This window comes from Dromaius novaehollandiae, chromosome Z (genome assembly GCF_036370855.1).
Source record: "Dromaius novaehollandiae isolate bDroNov1 chromosome Z, bDroNov1.hap1, whole genome shotgun sequence".
NCBI classification, from domain to species: Eukaryota; Metazoa; Chordata; class Aves; order Casuariiformes; family Dromaiidae; genus Dromaius; species Dromaius novaehollandiae.
In genome coordinates, this window is record NC_088132.1 from 7,546,853 (window position 1) to 7,560,333 (window position 13,481).

Below are 13,481 nucleotides of genomic sequence, written 5' to 3' on the forward strand. Positions count from 1 at the left end.
TCAAACAACGATTTAGTCAATTAACAGGTGTATATGAAACAACACAAAATCAGTAAAGAAGAGTCAAATTTTCAACTGACATAAACCAGTGTTATTCAATTCACATAAAAGAAATGGAACACACTACGTACCCAAGTATGTAACTTCACTGTAACTTCAAGATCACTTCTGGAAGGGAACTTGCAGTTTAACATTCAAACCACAGAGTCAGAAACACAGCACCTTAGCTGCATCTCCAGATACTCAGGACAGAGACAAACAAGCTCTGGACATGGCCTCATTGGTTTCTCTAGCCCTCTACCAAACACTGCTACCCTCCCCCACAGCACAGCTAGCAAAATGGGTTGTGTGCTTGCACCAGACATTTCACTGTGGAGTCAAGTAACACAATCACACACTGAGACAGCTTACTTTAGGATAGTCCTGGTATGAGAAACTAAAATCAGCACCAAGAAAAGACTGGCTAAGAGCTGGGGGCTGGATCTACTCCAGGCAGCCCAGGGGAAGTCATCACAAGTCAGAGTTCACAGAAGTTAGGCATGAGCCTTGTCATCAAACTTTTCACCGAAGAAGCTGAAGCACAGGCATGCGATCCCTTCAGATGGCTCTGCCTCATAAGGTAATAGCCTTCAGGAAAGGCTAGAGCTGACAGCTGGAGTTAGGAGCTTAGTGAATCGCTTTTCAGCCCCACAGACATATTCACCATAGACAAGGTGTCAATGCCTAAAATCAAGTCCACGTTTGGATTAGCACTATTTGGTGCTACACGTGCAGATTCTACTGTACATTTAGGGAACACAAAACTGACTCATGAGAGTGCTGACTGGTTATGGATTAAGTTTCCATGCTGTGACCTTTTCTACAGGCATTAATCACAGTTATTGAACATCATCTTCACATTAGATTCTGAAAAACAAAAGCCATAATTAGAGGTGGGTAGAAGGAAAGAAATTCATTGTATTACTGACAAGGCTTGTCTTTACTTACAGAAGGGAGAAGAGGAGGAAGAAGGGAGAAGTTTGTTCTTAATACAAGTTACCTAAGATAAAATATCACCAAGGATGATACAGCAGCTTGATTTTCAGGGAAACAAACTTATTTTTAACATTCTTCCTAAAGGAAAAATGCATTTCTCATTCTGTGCTCATAGCCTACAGCAAGACATAGGAAATTTCCTTTATCAAGTGGAGGCAGAAATAAAAATGTTTACACACAAGAAGTGATGATTTTAAACATGTCAGGAAAAAAAAAGTTTTGAATCTCAGTCTTCTTATCCTCCTATATTACGCAGACTACTGAAGCTGTATTTAAATGAGGGCTTACTTTTTCCCCTTATTTCTACTCAATTATTTTCTTGTAAATATAGCATAAGCTTCTCCATGCTGCCATTTTCATGACAAGATGAAGGAATCACTTTGTATACATGGAGATCTTCAACTGCAGCAGGAAAATATATATATAAAATAAGCATTTTAGTTAATGATTTGTAAAAATATTCCCACTCATAAAAAAAAAAAGAAAATTCTCCTTCTGAAAAGGATTGCTAGATCATAGCAATATTACTAATCAGGATCATAACTGATCAAGATCAAATCCACAGGATTTGAGAAAGCAGTACAGACTTTTTTTTTAAAAAAAAAAAGAGTTGCTACTGTGCACATTCTGACCTTATCTTCAAAGTCCAATAAACACTGTGAAAATACATCTGCATATATTAATTTTAGCTACACCTTTGTCAAGAATACATTTAATGTAAGAATACTAGCTGGAGCACCTTTCTCTTGTCAATTTTAAGCTTCAGATGCTGGCCAAAACACTTTCCAAACTTGACAAGAAATGCTCCCAGACCACTTCAGAAATGAACAAAAGAAAAGATCTAAGACCGCTTTGAACACACTCTTGTGGCGTGTAAGTTCTATGAAGCACCACAGAAATACCACTCCTAAAGCTGAGACAGAACTCATGAGAGAAATAGTGTTTAATGATGGTTTACCCTCACCTCTGTCAAGTACACATGTGCTATATGATACCCTTAACTTTGAATTTATTTTAAAATGCTCATTACCCATACAATCTTTTTGCCTCCTATTACTGATATATTACATGTGCACATAAAAACCTCTCTTTAATCCTATCCTTTTGGTACATCATCTTTTTCCTTAGAGTAACAAAGGGACAAAAGAAACAGAAGTCAAGGACAGTAATAGAGCAATTAGTTTCCCAAAGAGAAAGTGTGCCTTTATTTGCATAACAATACACTAACTTACACAGAGAAAGCTGCCCCTACTCTGAACGCACAACCAGTATACCACTAAAGGAATTAAATTCTGGTACAATGTTCATTTGTGTCAGTCTTCGGGCGATAGTTACAATTAAGAAACACTGAAGAAATCTAAAAAAAACCCAGAAAAGAACGCAAATGGAACAATGTAGTAAATGGCATGGGTCCCATGTCGTTTTCTAACAAAAAGCAAGCACAATACTTAATATGGTAAAAGGTTATATATATATATGTATATGTACGTATGCTATATACAAATATATCTTCAACTTTTTAGCAGGTTAATTACTTACCTAATTAAAATATTCATCAAAAGACATCTAAAAAGAACAGAGTTCACCTAACGTTTGGCAGGTCTGAGCATCAACAACAAAGCAAACACCAGATATCAAGGAAAGCCAATTCGGTATGATCTAGGCAGCTATCCTGACACTTGAGCACGGTACTTACTTGAGAGCAACGTATATTTCAGAAATTAAAAACAAAAGAGGGAGTTAAGAGCAGTAACTTCCTTCAGTCTTGGGCACTGTGTTGCCCCAAGAAGGTAAATTCTCGGTTTGGGAGGGGGGCGGTTCGGAAACTCCGCTGCTTTCCCGGAGAGTACCGGCCGCGGCGGGGTGGGGGGGACGGGGGGCACCATGTGTTTCAGGCGCAGGCCAACTTCGGTGGAGCGCCCGGGAGAGGGCCCGAGCCCCCCGCCGCCGCCGCGCGACCGTTAACGGCCGCCCCATCCCGCGGCGCGCGACCGTTAACGGCCGGCCGGTCTTCCCCCCCACCACCCCCCGCGGCGCGCGCGGCTCTTCCGGCAGCGCCGGGCGCCGGGTAGGCCTCAGCGGCGCGGCGGCGGCCGCCCGGCGCCTCCCTCCGCCGGCGCTGCCAGCGGGGCTCGCGTCTCTCTCCCCCGCCCGCCCTTCTAGAAAGTTTTTCGCCCCCGCCGACAGGCTGCAAGCGCCCGCGCCGCGCCGCCGCGCGCCCTCCACGCCGAGCCGCGCCTCGGCCCCGCGGGCCCGCAGCCTCTACCTGGGCGGCGGGCGCGGCGGCAGGTGGGCCAGCGGCGGCGGCCGCCCGCGGGGGACGCGCCGGCGGCGGGGCTGGGGCTAGGCCGCCCGCCCGCCCTGCGTCGCCGTGTCGCGCCGATCACACGCGCCTCCGCGCGCGGCGGCGGCGACTTCCTGATCGCCCGCCGCTCGCACACGCAGGGGAAGGAAGGGGAAAGCCCCAGCCCGCCTCCCCCGGGCCGCCGCGCGGACGGGCTCCGCCGCCGCCCGGGGCGGAGAACTTTTCCCGGGGCCGACCCCGCCGCCGACCCCTGCCTCTACCTGGACATCCGCGTGCTGCGCCGCCTCCCGCCCTCCTCGGCCCCATCGGAGGGGGAAAAAAAAAAAAAAAAGATTTTCCGCGCACACCGGAAATAAAATGTTTTTTTTTTTTTTGGCGTGGAAGGAGATTATAAAATTGCAAGCGCGTGTGTTGTGCTGCTCCGCTTCGCCAGGCGGGCACGGTTCCTGCACGGGGGGGAGGCGGGGGCGCTATTTCGGGAAGCGCGCCGCGACACCTTCACCGCGGGAGCGACGGGCTGGCTGCGCGGCTGGAAGCGGAGGCCGAGAGGCGCCGCACGGGAAGGCGGCGGGAGCCGCAGCCCCCCTCCCTCGCCGCGCGCGTACCGCCGGTGACAGGCCGACAGCGCGGAGCCGCGCCGCCCGGGCAGCGGAGCCCGCCGCGGCCCCGCAGCCTGCGATACGCTGCCTGCGGCCGCCGGAGCCCGGCGCGGCCGCTGCGCCGTGGTGGTGGTGGTGGTGGTGGTGGTGGTGGTGCGCCCGCCGCTGCCTTTAACCATTGCGCGCCCACACACGCACATAGGCATGACAATACGCGGATTATAAATACACACACACACACGGCGCGGTGCCCCGCCGCCGCCGCCGCCTCCTCCTCCCGGTCTCTCCCCGTTAGTGCAGCTGACTCACAAGTCAGCGGCCACGGATCCTTCTCTCCCCGCCCCCCACTGGAGATTTGCGTTATGATTATTCCAGCAATACCGGATCAAAACTTTCTTCTCTTCACCCCCGGAGAACATCAGTATTTTTGGAGGGGATGGCGGCCGTCGGGGAAGCTGGGGAGGAGAGGCGGAAGGTCGCACGATCGCCGCTGGCCAGCGGGGATTTATTTACGTTTTCGCTTCGGGCAGGGAGAAAGGTGCGCGCGTGGGAGCAATAACAATAACGGGCTGCGAAAACATCGAGGCGGGGAGCGGCGGGGCAGCGCAGACGGAGTTGTAAGTCGCGCTTACCTTCTCCTGCCGGGGCGGAGTGCCGTGCTGGATGTCGCCCCGCTCCCCTGCGTGAGTCACCCGCGTACGGAGCCGCCGAGAGCGACTAGATTATGAACATGACTTCATTGACGACAGCCGGGCCCTCCTCTTCCGAGCCGCCGGCCCCGCCCCGCCCGCCGCGCAGGAAGCGCCGCTCCCATTGGCCCGCCGCCGCTGCAGCGCCCGCCCCCCGCGCCGCGCCGGCGGCCCGATTGGGGCCGGGCGGCTGTCACTCAGCGGGGGGAGGGGGGGGGAGGAGGCGGTGTGGGGCGGGGGCGCGCTGTGGTGCGGGGCGGCGGCGGCGAGCGCGGAGCTGGGCCGCTGTGTGGGGGAGCGGGGGCTGCCGCACCCCCCCCTCGCCTGCGGGGCGCGGAGCGGAGCGGGCCGCGTGCGGGGGGGCCGCGGCGGTTCGGGGCAGGCGGAGAAGGTGCTGGAAGCGGCGGGGGTCCGCGCGGCCTGCGTGTTAGGGGGGGAGGGGGCTGCGCCGCGGCGGCGGGCGGCCCGCTGGGTTGTTGGGCATGGGGGGGGGGGGGGGGAGGGGGAGGGCGCCCGTCCTGCCGGGTTCAAAACCGAAATCCGCTCTTAAATTTCACAGGCTGCTGCTGCGTCTTTACGTCGAAGACGGTCCCTTCCCGCGCCCCCCCGCCCCGTGGTTTACCCGCTCCAGCAAAGCCCTGCGGCTCCCCGCGGTTACCCGCGGAGCGTGGCTGGGTGCCCGGCGCGGTGCGGTGTCCCTTGAGGGCGGGGGGCCCGGCAGTGCGGGCTGGGGCATCGGCGGCAGGGCCGGCTTCGAAAAACAAAGCCAAACAGCCAGGCAGGGGGTTATGTGCGCAGTGCTCTTGCTTCGTTTTTGTCGCACGGGGTGATTCTGCTGTTCTGAACCTACTGTAAGTGCTTTGCTGTGGACTCTCTCTCTCTTTTTTTTTTTTTTTTTTTTTGGCCCTAGAGTAAAATTTCGTATTAAGAGACATCTGGGTATTAAACCAACTGGTTGCACGCGTTGAAGTGACGGTATTTAAAATGAAGTTCCTCTACAGACCTTAGCGACCAGCTGGAGTAGTTAAAGAAGACCTGAAGCAATGCAGGGAGCACTAAATGCTCCATACAGTCATTAAGTGACAAGTATCGTTTGCATGGCTTTTTTTTTTTTTTTTTTTTGGTGGTGGTGGAATTAGGATCAATAATCACCCTGTTATAATGCTGTGTATCCACTGCTAATTATTGCTGTTTCTGTAGTTTTTCCAAGATATTATCACTAGCTTCATGTTGCTAATTACATAAAGTGAGTATCAAAATGCCAAAAGGGCAGTGCACAAGAGAGAACCAGTGTTAATGCTGGAGAGTGCTGAGTACAAGATAAAATAGTGTGTGTGGGGGGGGGGGTGTTCAAGGCTATATATTGAGTTCACCAGTGTCTGTAGGAAAAGCACTTGTCAGCAAAATCAAAGAAATAGGGAAACAAATCCTAGTCTATGAGTATATACAAAACCCATATAAAATAGCCAATTAAAATAGTTTTAGATAATGATATTTATCTGTGAATAATTTAGAATTGTGGTTGTACCTTTGTGTCTTAAACCATAGTTTTAAATCCAGTATGTTTAAATCCAGACAAAGGAAGGCAGTAAACATCCTTGGGGAAAGGAGGGTGATACAAATGAAAGGGGTTGTGCTTTTTGTGCCATAACTCTCTTTTTGTACCATAACTCTCTCACTTGGTACCATAACTCTCTCACTTGGTACCATAACTCTCATTACGCTGTGTTTCTCTCTCTTTCCTTTCCCTCCCGCCCCTCACCGCCCTGAGAAGTCTGTAGGCCTTCTGCCTTTTCTGTCTCCAGAAAAGAAAACAAGGGGGAAGCTTACTTACCAGGTAGCTCACTTGCTGTTTGGACCCAGCAGAACTCAAACCAAGTGGCCGTTCCTTTTGGCAGAAAGGGTACAGAGAGAAAGCAGAGAATATAAAATTAATATTTTGGGCAAAATAAAATGTCTGTTTCGCATCAGAGATAAATGCACTGATTGGCTACAAAATCGCCATTGAATGGACATAGTGCAAAGCTGAAGGCATTTGCTTGTATTTGATACACCTCTTTTTCTGTCCAGGCAGATGTGTTCAGTAGACATAGAAATCTTTACTGAAATTGATCAAATCAGTAAGGATTCCATATATGACATAGCAAATACGCAAAACAATAAACAGACTAAAGGGGTAAATTGGCTTTCTGTGGGTTGATTTGTCCAACTTAGCAAAAGAAAAAAGGTGAGGTCACTTAATGGAATGACTAGCTTGGGTGTTGCCATCAACAAGGCAACTGAACAGGAAATTTTCAAACTGGATAAAATACCACTATGTGAAGAGCTTCTGTTTTGACTAGCTAGAAGTACCACTGTGGAACTAAGGCTTGTAAGTGTGAAGAATGATACCAGTGTAGTTAAAGTAGTTTGGAAAGTGATGTATCAGTGGAACTCTTGCATTGGCACTCTTCTACCAAAAGAAGGTCTTTACTGTGAGGGAGTTGCAGATATTTACAGCAACCTCACCTCCACCCCAAAAGAAATTCCTGCTGCAGCAGTTCATGGTGTTATTTGCCTCTTTGCTACCAAACTTCTGCTGGATGTTACTTCCCCTGCAGCAGAAATGGCAGAAAGAAACATCTTTTAATGCCTAAGCCAGTTCCTGGCAAAGTCTAGCTGCTTAGCTTAACTGGCCAATGGAAGTGGACTTATGCTAAAACATTGCATGAAGATGATTTCATGCTTGGGTTTCTATATAAATAATAATAATAATAATAATAAAATTATATATCCAGGGAAGCTGTAGATGAGTGAACTTAAGACTTGCCTTAGGAAAATGGGTAGCATTTCTGATTCTGCTGACTGCTGTTTCAAGTGTTTGAGTTCACAGAAAAAAGAAAAGAGGAAAACCATACTTATTTGTTTGAACTTTAATGCAAGCTCCCAAAGATGAAAAGGTGGTGAAGGCAAGATAGTTCAGATTTACAGTGAGGTAAGTTTATTGAGATCACCATACGATGGGGAGATAAGACTGACCTCTATCAGTATACCTGTAGTAAAGTGGAAGTGTCTTGTCATTTACATCAAGATAGTTCATATGTCTTAGCTACCCAGGACAGAAAAAGGAGACTTTTTTTTTTTGGAAGCACTGAAGAAAAACCCTTGAATGATGAAGTAAAACACAGATCGGAAACAGTGGAAACTGTCAGTTTTGCAGGTAAAATCTGCAAAAGTCTTCTCATGCTCTATGCCTTGTACATTGGAAAGAGTATGCTTTTTTTCTTAAAGTAAATGTATCCTAGAGTGAAGATACTTTTACCTACTCAGCTATCTATAGATCTGCAATGTGTAATATGATGAGTTTGACAGACTCCATTAAAAGGGATCACGACCTGATATAATTCGCAACAATGCAATTTAGTAGTATACAGCTGGTTATAATTTTTCTTCCTCCCATGGAAAACGTAATAGTTTTAATGTAAAATTTCTATTCTAAAATGACACTCATGAATGTGCCTGGTATTTCTGACCTTTTCTTTGGAATACCTTTCCCTCAGTCATCTTTTTTTTCTAAAGACAGACACATCTGGCTTTCTTCATAGGTTTAAAAAATACAGCCTCTTCCAAAGGAGTTGATCTGCTGTAAACTCTCAAGGTGTGTTTATATGACTGTGATGTCCAAAAAATAATATTCAGCCGAGGTCTTCCCAGTGCTGAATTATCTCTTTTGTCTAAAGTGCCTTTAAGAATGCTTTCCAAAACAAAGAGGTGAATGTATATGTCTATGAAGAGGAGACTGAGGAGGAAAGGTACTGTGACTTGCAGTAACATTGTGCTTGCATGCCTATTTATTTTGTAGTCTGCAGAATTCCAGAGTTGGATTTGATTTCTTATTTTAAGGGAGAGGGGAAGAAACTGTATTGTCGATCAAATTTCTCTCCTTTTTCTTTTTCAAGCTGCTGTTTTGCTGCCTAACCAGGTGGTCCCAGTCTTGTGTCTGTTTTTCCAAGAGTATCACTTTATACTTGATTTTATTGAATTTTACCTTAGTTTCAGAGCCTCTCTGCAATTTCTCAACATTATTTTCAGTTCTAATCCTTCCTCCTAAGGTGCTTGCCAAAACCCATTAGTTTTGTGTCATTGCAAAGAATATTGAATAGAAGCACACCCAGAATGGATTTTTCTAGGACTCTGCTTGAAATGTTTTCAGTAATTGTGGATTCATTCCTGTACCAGATTGTTTTGGTTCTGGCAACCAGTCACATTTTCCTATGTTTTTAGTACTGTAAACCATTTCCCAGTTGGGAGTATTTCTGACCCATAAAACTGTTCACTGGAAATGGTCAAACAACTTTTGCTCAGCAGAGCAAATCCAGGATTTTGAACTGATACTGGTAGTTCTTGGACAGTCCCTTCTGCTATTCTTCTTGTGGTTGATAATGTTCCTGCTGTAAATGCGAACTTACCCACCCACTTTTAAACACTGTCTCCTTACTTGGCTCTGAGTGTGAGAAACAAAGCTAAAAGCTCTGGTGATTGGCTTATTCTAGTGTTCCCATTATTGGAGTTGTGCTAATTGTAGGGCAGTGGGGGGAGATGTAATGAAAATTACTGTTGTAAGATTTTTATCCTATAAACAGCGAAGGCCATGAATATAATGGGTTGGGAAGAATAAATTCTTTGTTGTGTGACTGTGAAGATTATGGTAATTCAATTTAATCATGGTGAAAGTCAAGCATAGAGGACCAAGTCCTTTTCTTCTGGTAACACTCAGCTCAAGCCAGGCTACCACTCAAATGAGGACTGGGCTAATGACGTTTCTATTACAGGTTCTGTTCCAATTTGCGGTATGAAAGTGGGTAACAGAGGGAATCTATTCAGGCAACAAATACCACAGCCTTTGGAAAGGGTGACTTGCACTTGAGTTCTCCATAAGTCACAGTTACATACCACTTGGCTTCCTAATGCGAGGAAATCTTACGACTGTTTTGTTTATCAAGGGCAGTGGTCACAAAGACCACCCAAAGACCATTGCAAAAAAACTGGATGCTCAGAGCAGTAGAATTTGCCATAGCTTGCACTTCTTTTCTCCATGTGTTTTCTCCTCCTTCAATCCAATTTTTGTGAATTCTGTTCCTGTGTGGTTTTGCTTACAAGTACTTAATTTTTTGCTTTGCAGCTTCTCTGTTTGTACATTGCCTGCTTTTTTCATTTGCATTATGCTTTCTTCTGATTTTTTTGCTCATGAGCACGGTTACACAACAAGAGTTGTTCCTTTATCAGTGCTGTTGATATCAGCATTATGCATAGTGGTATGAGGTAGAATTGCACTGACTAATAAGCAGCATTCATTTCAATAAGCTACTGCTTGCCATTTATTTGAGTCAGCTATCAATACCATTTCCACTTTTTGGGATACAGACTAGGTTTTCTCCAGATACCAGTACGCTTAAGACAACAGAATTAAAATAAGATAGGATTTGGCCTAAGCTAAAGAATGTTTAGCTGTGTTGTTATTAGGTGGTATGGATTTCTTGGAAAGTTCATTAAATATCTTCTCAAACTACATTCAACCACTAACATGACTTATATTTTTGCTAAATGTGCATTTTATCTCATACTTACTTCATAGCACCAAAGATGGGACATCTTTGTCCTGGCAGACTGCAAAAAAATTATTACCACAGGCAAAAACAACTCTGAATTTCACTGTCTGAAGAGAAAATGCAGAGTTTTTTTTGTTTTTTTTTTTTTGCTTCTGTCCCACCCCTATTTTCACTTATTATTATGGGATGCTCTCATATGCTTCATGTGTACTCAGGAGTGAGATTATGAAGTGGTAAAACCACAAGCAAGTCTCTGGTTACATCAGTATAATTCCAGTCTCTTTCTTGGATTATTGCATTTCTAGGATATATTTGCATTTTTCCAATCATGGCGTCTTTTTATTTATTTGTTTATTTTGCCTGATGCAATAGAAGATACCAAACAAAATGTAAGATTTAGTAGATAAGACTTATCAGTATGTTCTAAGTCAATCAAATAAAAAACCTATTTTACAGCAAGTAGCAGAATGTGCTTATTGGAGATTCCCTCCTGCCTTCAGGTGGAACTTTTGAGACAAGTCCAGACTTAAGGAGATTTTTCATTAGCTTTCACATCTCAAAATACATTTTACCAAAAGTCAGCCCAGTGGGATATGATAATAATTAAAAATCAAAAAGCAAAAGGAGGGGGGGAAAGGGTTCCTTGAGAGCGAATTGTTTCAGTACTTTGTTAAGCATGCAAGGATAGTTTTGTCATGTATATTACAAATATGGTTTCCCCAGGTGAATGACAGCTACTTGCTCTATCACACAAATTGATCAGAAAGGCCAAAGGCAAATAGCAGATCTAGGATATGGAAACTTTTCCAGACGCTGTCAGACACCTGGATAAATTAGGGCCGTACTCTGTTGCCATTCAACTTGTAGAATGAGGGCAAGATATAGCCTTAAGGTTGTTCTGTGCATGCTCATTTATGAGCTCATTGTTAACAATTATAGGTAAGTAGGACTCTACAGATTATTTTATATTTTTACTTGTCCCTCGCTATATCAGATGCAAATTAAAAAAAAAAAAGAATATGGCTGCTTGATAATGAAAGCATGTGATTAAGGGTGTGGAGTTTGTAGTTTCACATAGAATATATACTGATCTCATCAATATGCAGACCTTCCCTAATTTAGTGTTCACATGCTCATTAGGGTATAAGGGTCATTTGTTTCTGTTTAGCTTTAGTCAGCTGAACTTAAAACTGAAATGCATCACTCACCGTGAGGCCGTGCGTGGCACACCTCTGGTTTCAGCTATGCCAATGGAAGAAGTAGATGTTGTCAGCTGTCTCTCACTGCTGTTTACAACAGTCACTGCTACTGGTGGGTGATCTGCCAACAGAACAATTTGTATGGTCACTCCCTAATACCAGAGATTTGGGTAAATCAGATCAATTTTAACTATTAATGTAAGTAGTGTGAGCCAACCCAGCAGATTTTGCCACAGTATTGCTGTTGCAGACTTCAAGCCAGTATAGAGAACTTTAATCTTCACAAGAAAGGCAGTAATGAGTGATGAATCAATGAAGACAACTTTTAATCTTACAAAACAGCTGAATCCAGAAAGGGGCATCCATTTTAAATTCACACATTTTAGTTAAGTCAGTGGACATCTCTATGTTAAACAGATCCATATACTGCTTTTAGAAACCTTATGAGTTGCTCAACCTTTATACATGTCTCCTTGTGTATCAAGTAGATTCTGCTACCTTAGCTTGTGTGGGATTTGCATTAATTTGTCATTAATTTGTTGGACTGGAAATAAAACCTGCTGAAGAGACTTTACATCGCAATGGCTAGGATACTCCATTGTCCCAGCTGGCAGAAGGCAGAACAGTCTGTGTGTTGGTGAAGTCTTTAACTGCTGCAGCTGTTTGCTGCAATGCATGTGGGTCAGAGCCCTAAATCTCATTCCAAGCACTCCTTAGTCCTCAGGTAGAAGGTAATATATATGAGAGGACATTATCACATTGAAAACATTGGCTTCTGGTCCATCTGCTTCATTTAATTGACTACTAAAGCATGTATGAGTCTGAAAACCTCTACACCTCATTTTGGGAGACCAATCACAAATGCAGAAGATGGCAATATCTAAATTAATGCTTTTTTTTCCTCCCCCCACAGAGAATTATCAGAACTATATTTTAAAGGAAAAAAATATTGTTGATAGGGTTACAAAATTATTATTATGCTTGTGGGGCATAAGGAAGCAGAACTAGATTCTGGTTTTGAACAACTTGAAAATGATCCACTTCTAATTTAAAAAAAAATACTTAGAAGAGCTGAGTTTTGTGTGACAGTTTGTCTGACAGTTTTCCAGTTCTTCAAAAAGCCAAGGACTCCTGTCTCAAATGGCTTTAAGGATGGCGGGGGGGTTACTATAAAAGGTATGTAGAATGACCTGGTAAGAGCGGTAACAAGAACAAAATCAAGCTCAGAACCTTAAACATTAAGCCTCTCCCCAGGAAAAAAAAAATCCAGGAAAAATTCAGTTATCATTCATTATCTGAGGTAGTTGTTGGGGTCACAAAGATTTTAAGAAGAGCTGGAAGTATTTGAAAAGAATTGCTATTATATATTGAAGGGCAAGATGCCACAGAATCTTAATATACAAGTATCTGGGAAAAAGTAGGTAAACAAAAAAACCTCAGGATTCATCTGTTCAAGCTAAAAGAAGAAATTGTGAATGAAAATAGACCAACAGTGGACTGTGGTTTGTTATTGAGAAGGTGTTTGTCAAGCAGAGATTTAAATCTAGTGGATTTGCTAATTCCACTAAATTTAAAGCCACACCTTTAAATATATCAGCTCTGGTTAGAAGGTTTCAAAAGCACAGGGATTCCTCTACAGAAAAGTTCACAAACTAGGTGAGTTTAAACTTCTTAATTACAAAGAACCTGCTATCAGTATCTTAGAAGATGAAAAGGGGTGGATATCTCATTATTATTTTGTCAGTAATGCCCATAATTTTGTTAATAGTTATCTGTATTACCAGGTTTCATTCCCCCCCCCCCCCCCCTATTTAGTAATATAAATGAATTTCCCTAGGGATGTCAGGGACACATTCGCCTGCCTCAGTGTTGCCACCATCCATTTTGATTCATGCTCTCAATAACTATTACTATAGATTATGGCTGAGCACCTTTTGCCCCTAACTGCCATCTGCATTTTCACTGGATGCTGTGAGCAAATCATAAAGCAGCAGAAGCTTGAGGTCTGGCTGCTCAAAGAAACTGCTATCATTTTACTAGCAAACGTGGCCTCGGTATAAGTATAT

The 13,481-nt window shown here is 44.5% G+C and overlaps 1 protein-coding gene and 1 long non-coding RNA gene across 6 annotated transcripts in view; one reads left to right on the forward strand and one right to left on the reverse strand.

Annotated features, from left to right (window-relative positions):
* Window positions 1-4,722, reverse strand: part of SMARCA2 (SWI/SNF related, matrix associated, actin dependent regulator of chromatin, subfamily a, member 2) — a 122,694-nt gene extending 117,972 nt beyond the window's left edge. For 2 of the 5 annotated variants that reach the window (XM_026100512.2, XM_026100510.2), the window contains exon 1: window positions 4,572-4,722. The gene's annotated coding sequence lies outside the window, so the exon portion shown is untranslated. Of the gene's footprint in view, window positions 1-3,301; window positions 3,499-3,600; window positions 3,775-4,571 lie in introns of those variants that run through there. The other 3 variants (XM_064501868.1, XM_026100511.2, XM_064501867.1) reach the window with 3 other exon arrangements.
* Window positions 4,723-5,138: 416 nt separating this feature from the next.
* Window positions 5,139-10,671, forward strand: LOC135324744 (uncharacterized). Its single transcript, XR_010386022.1, has 2 exons — window positions 5,139-8,419; window positions 9,440-10,671. It is a non-coding gene; the product is annotated as an uncharacterized LOC135324744 (long non-coding RNA).
* Window positions 10,672-13,481: the final 2,810 nt, after the last annotated feature.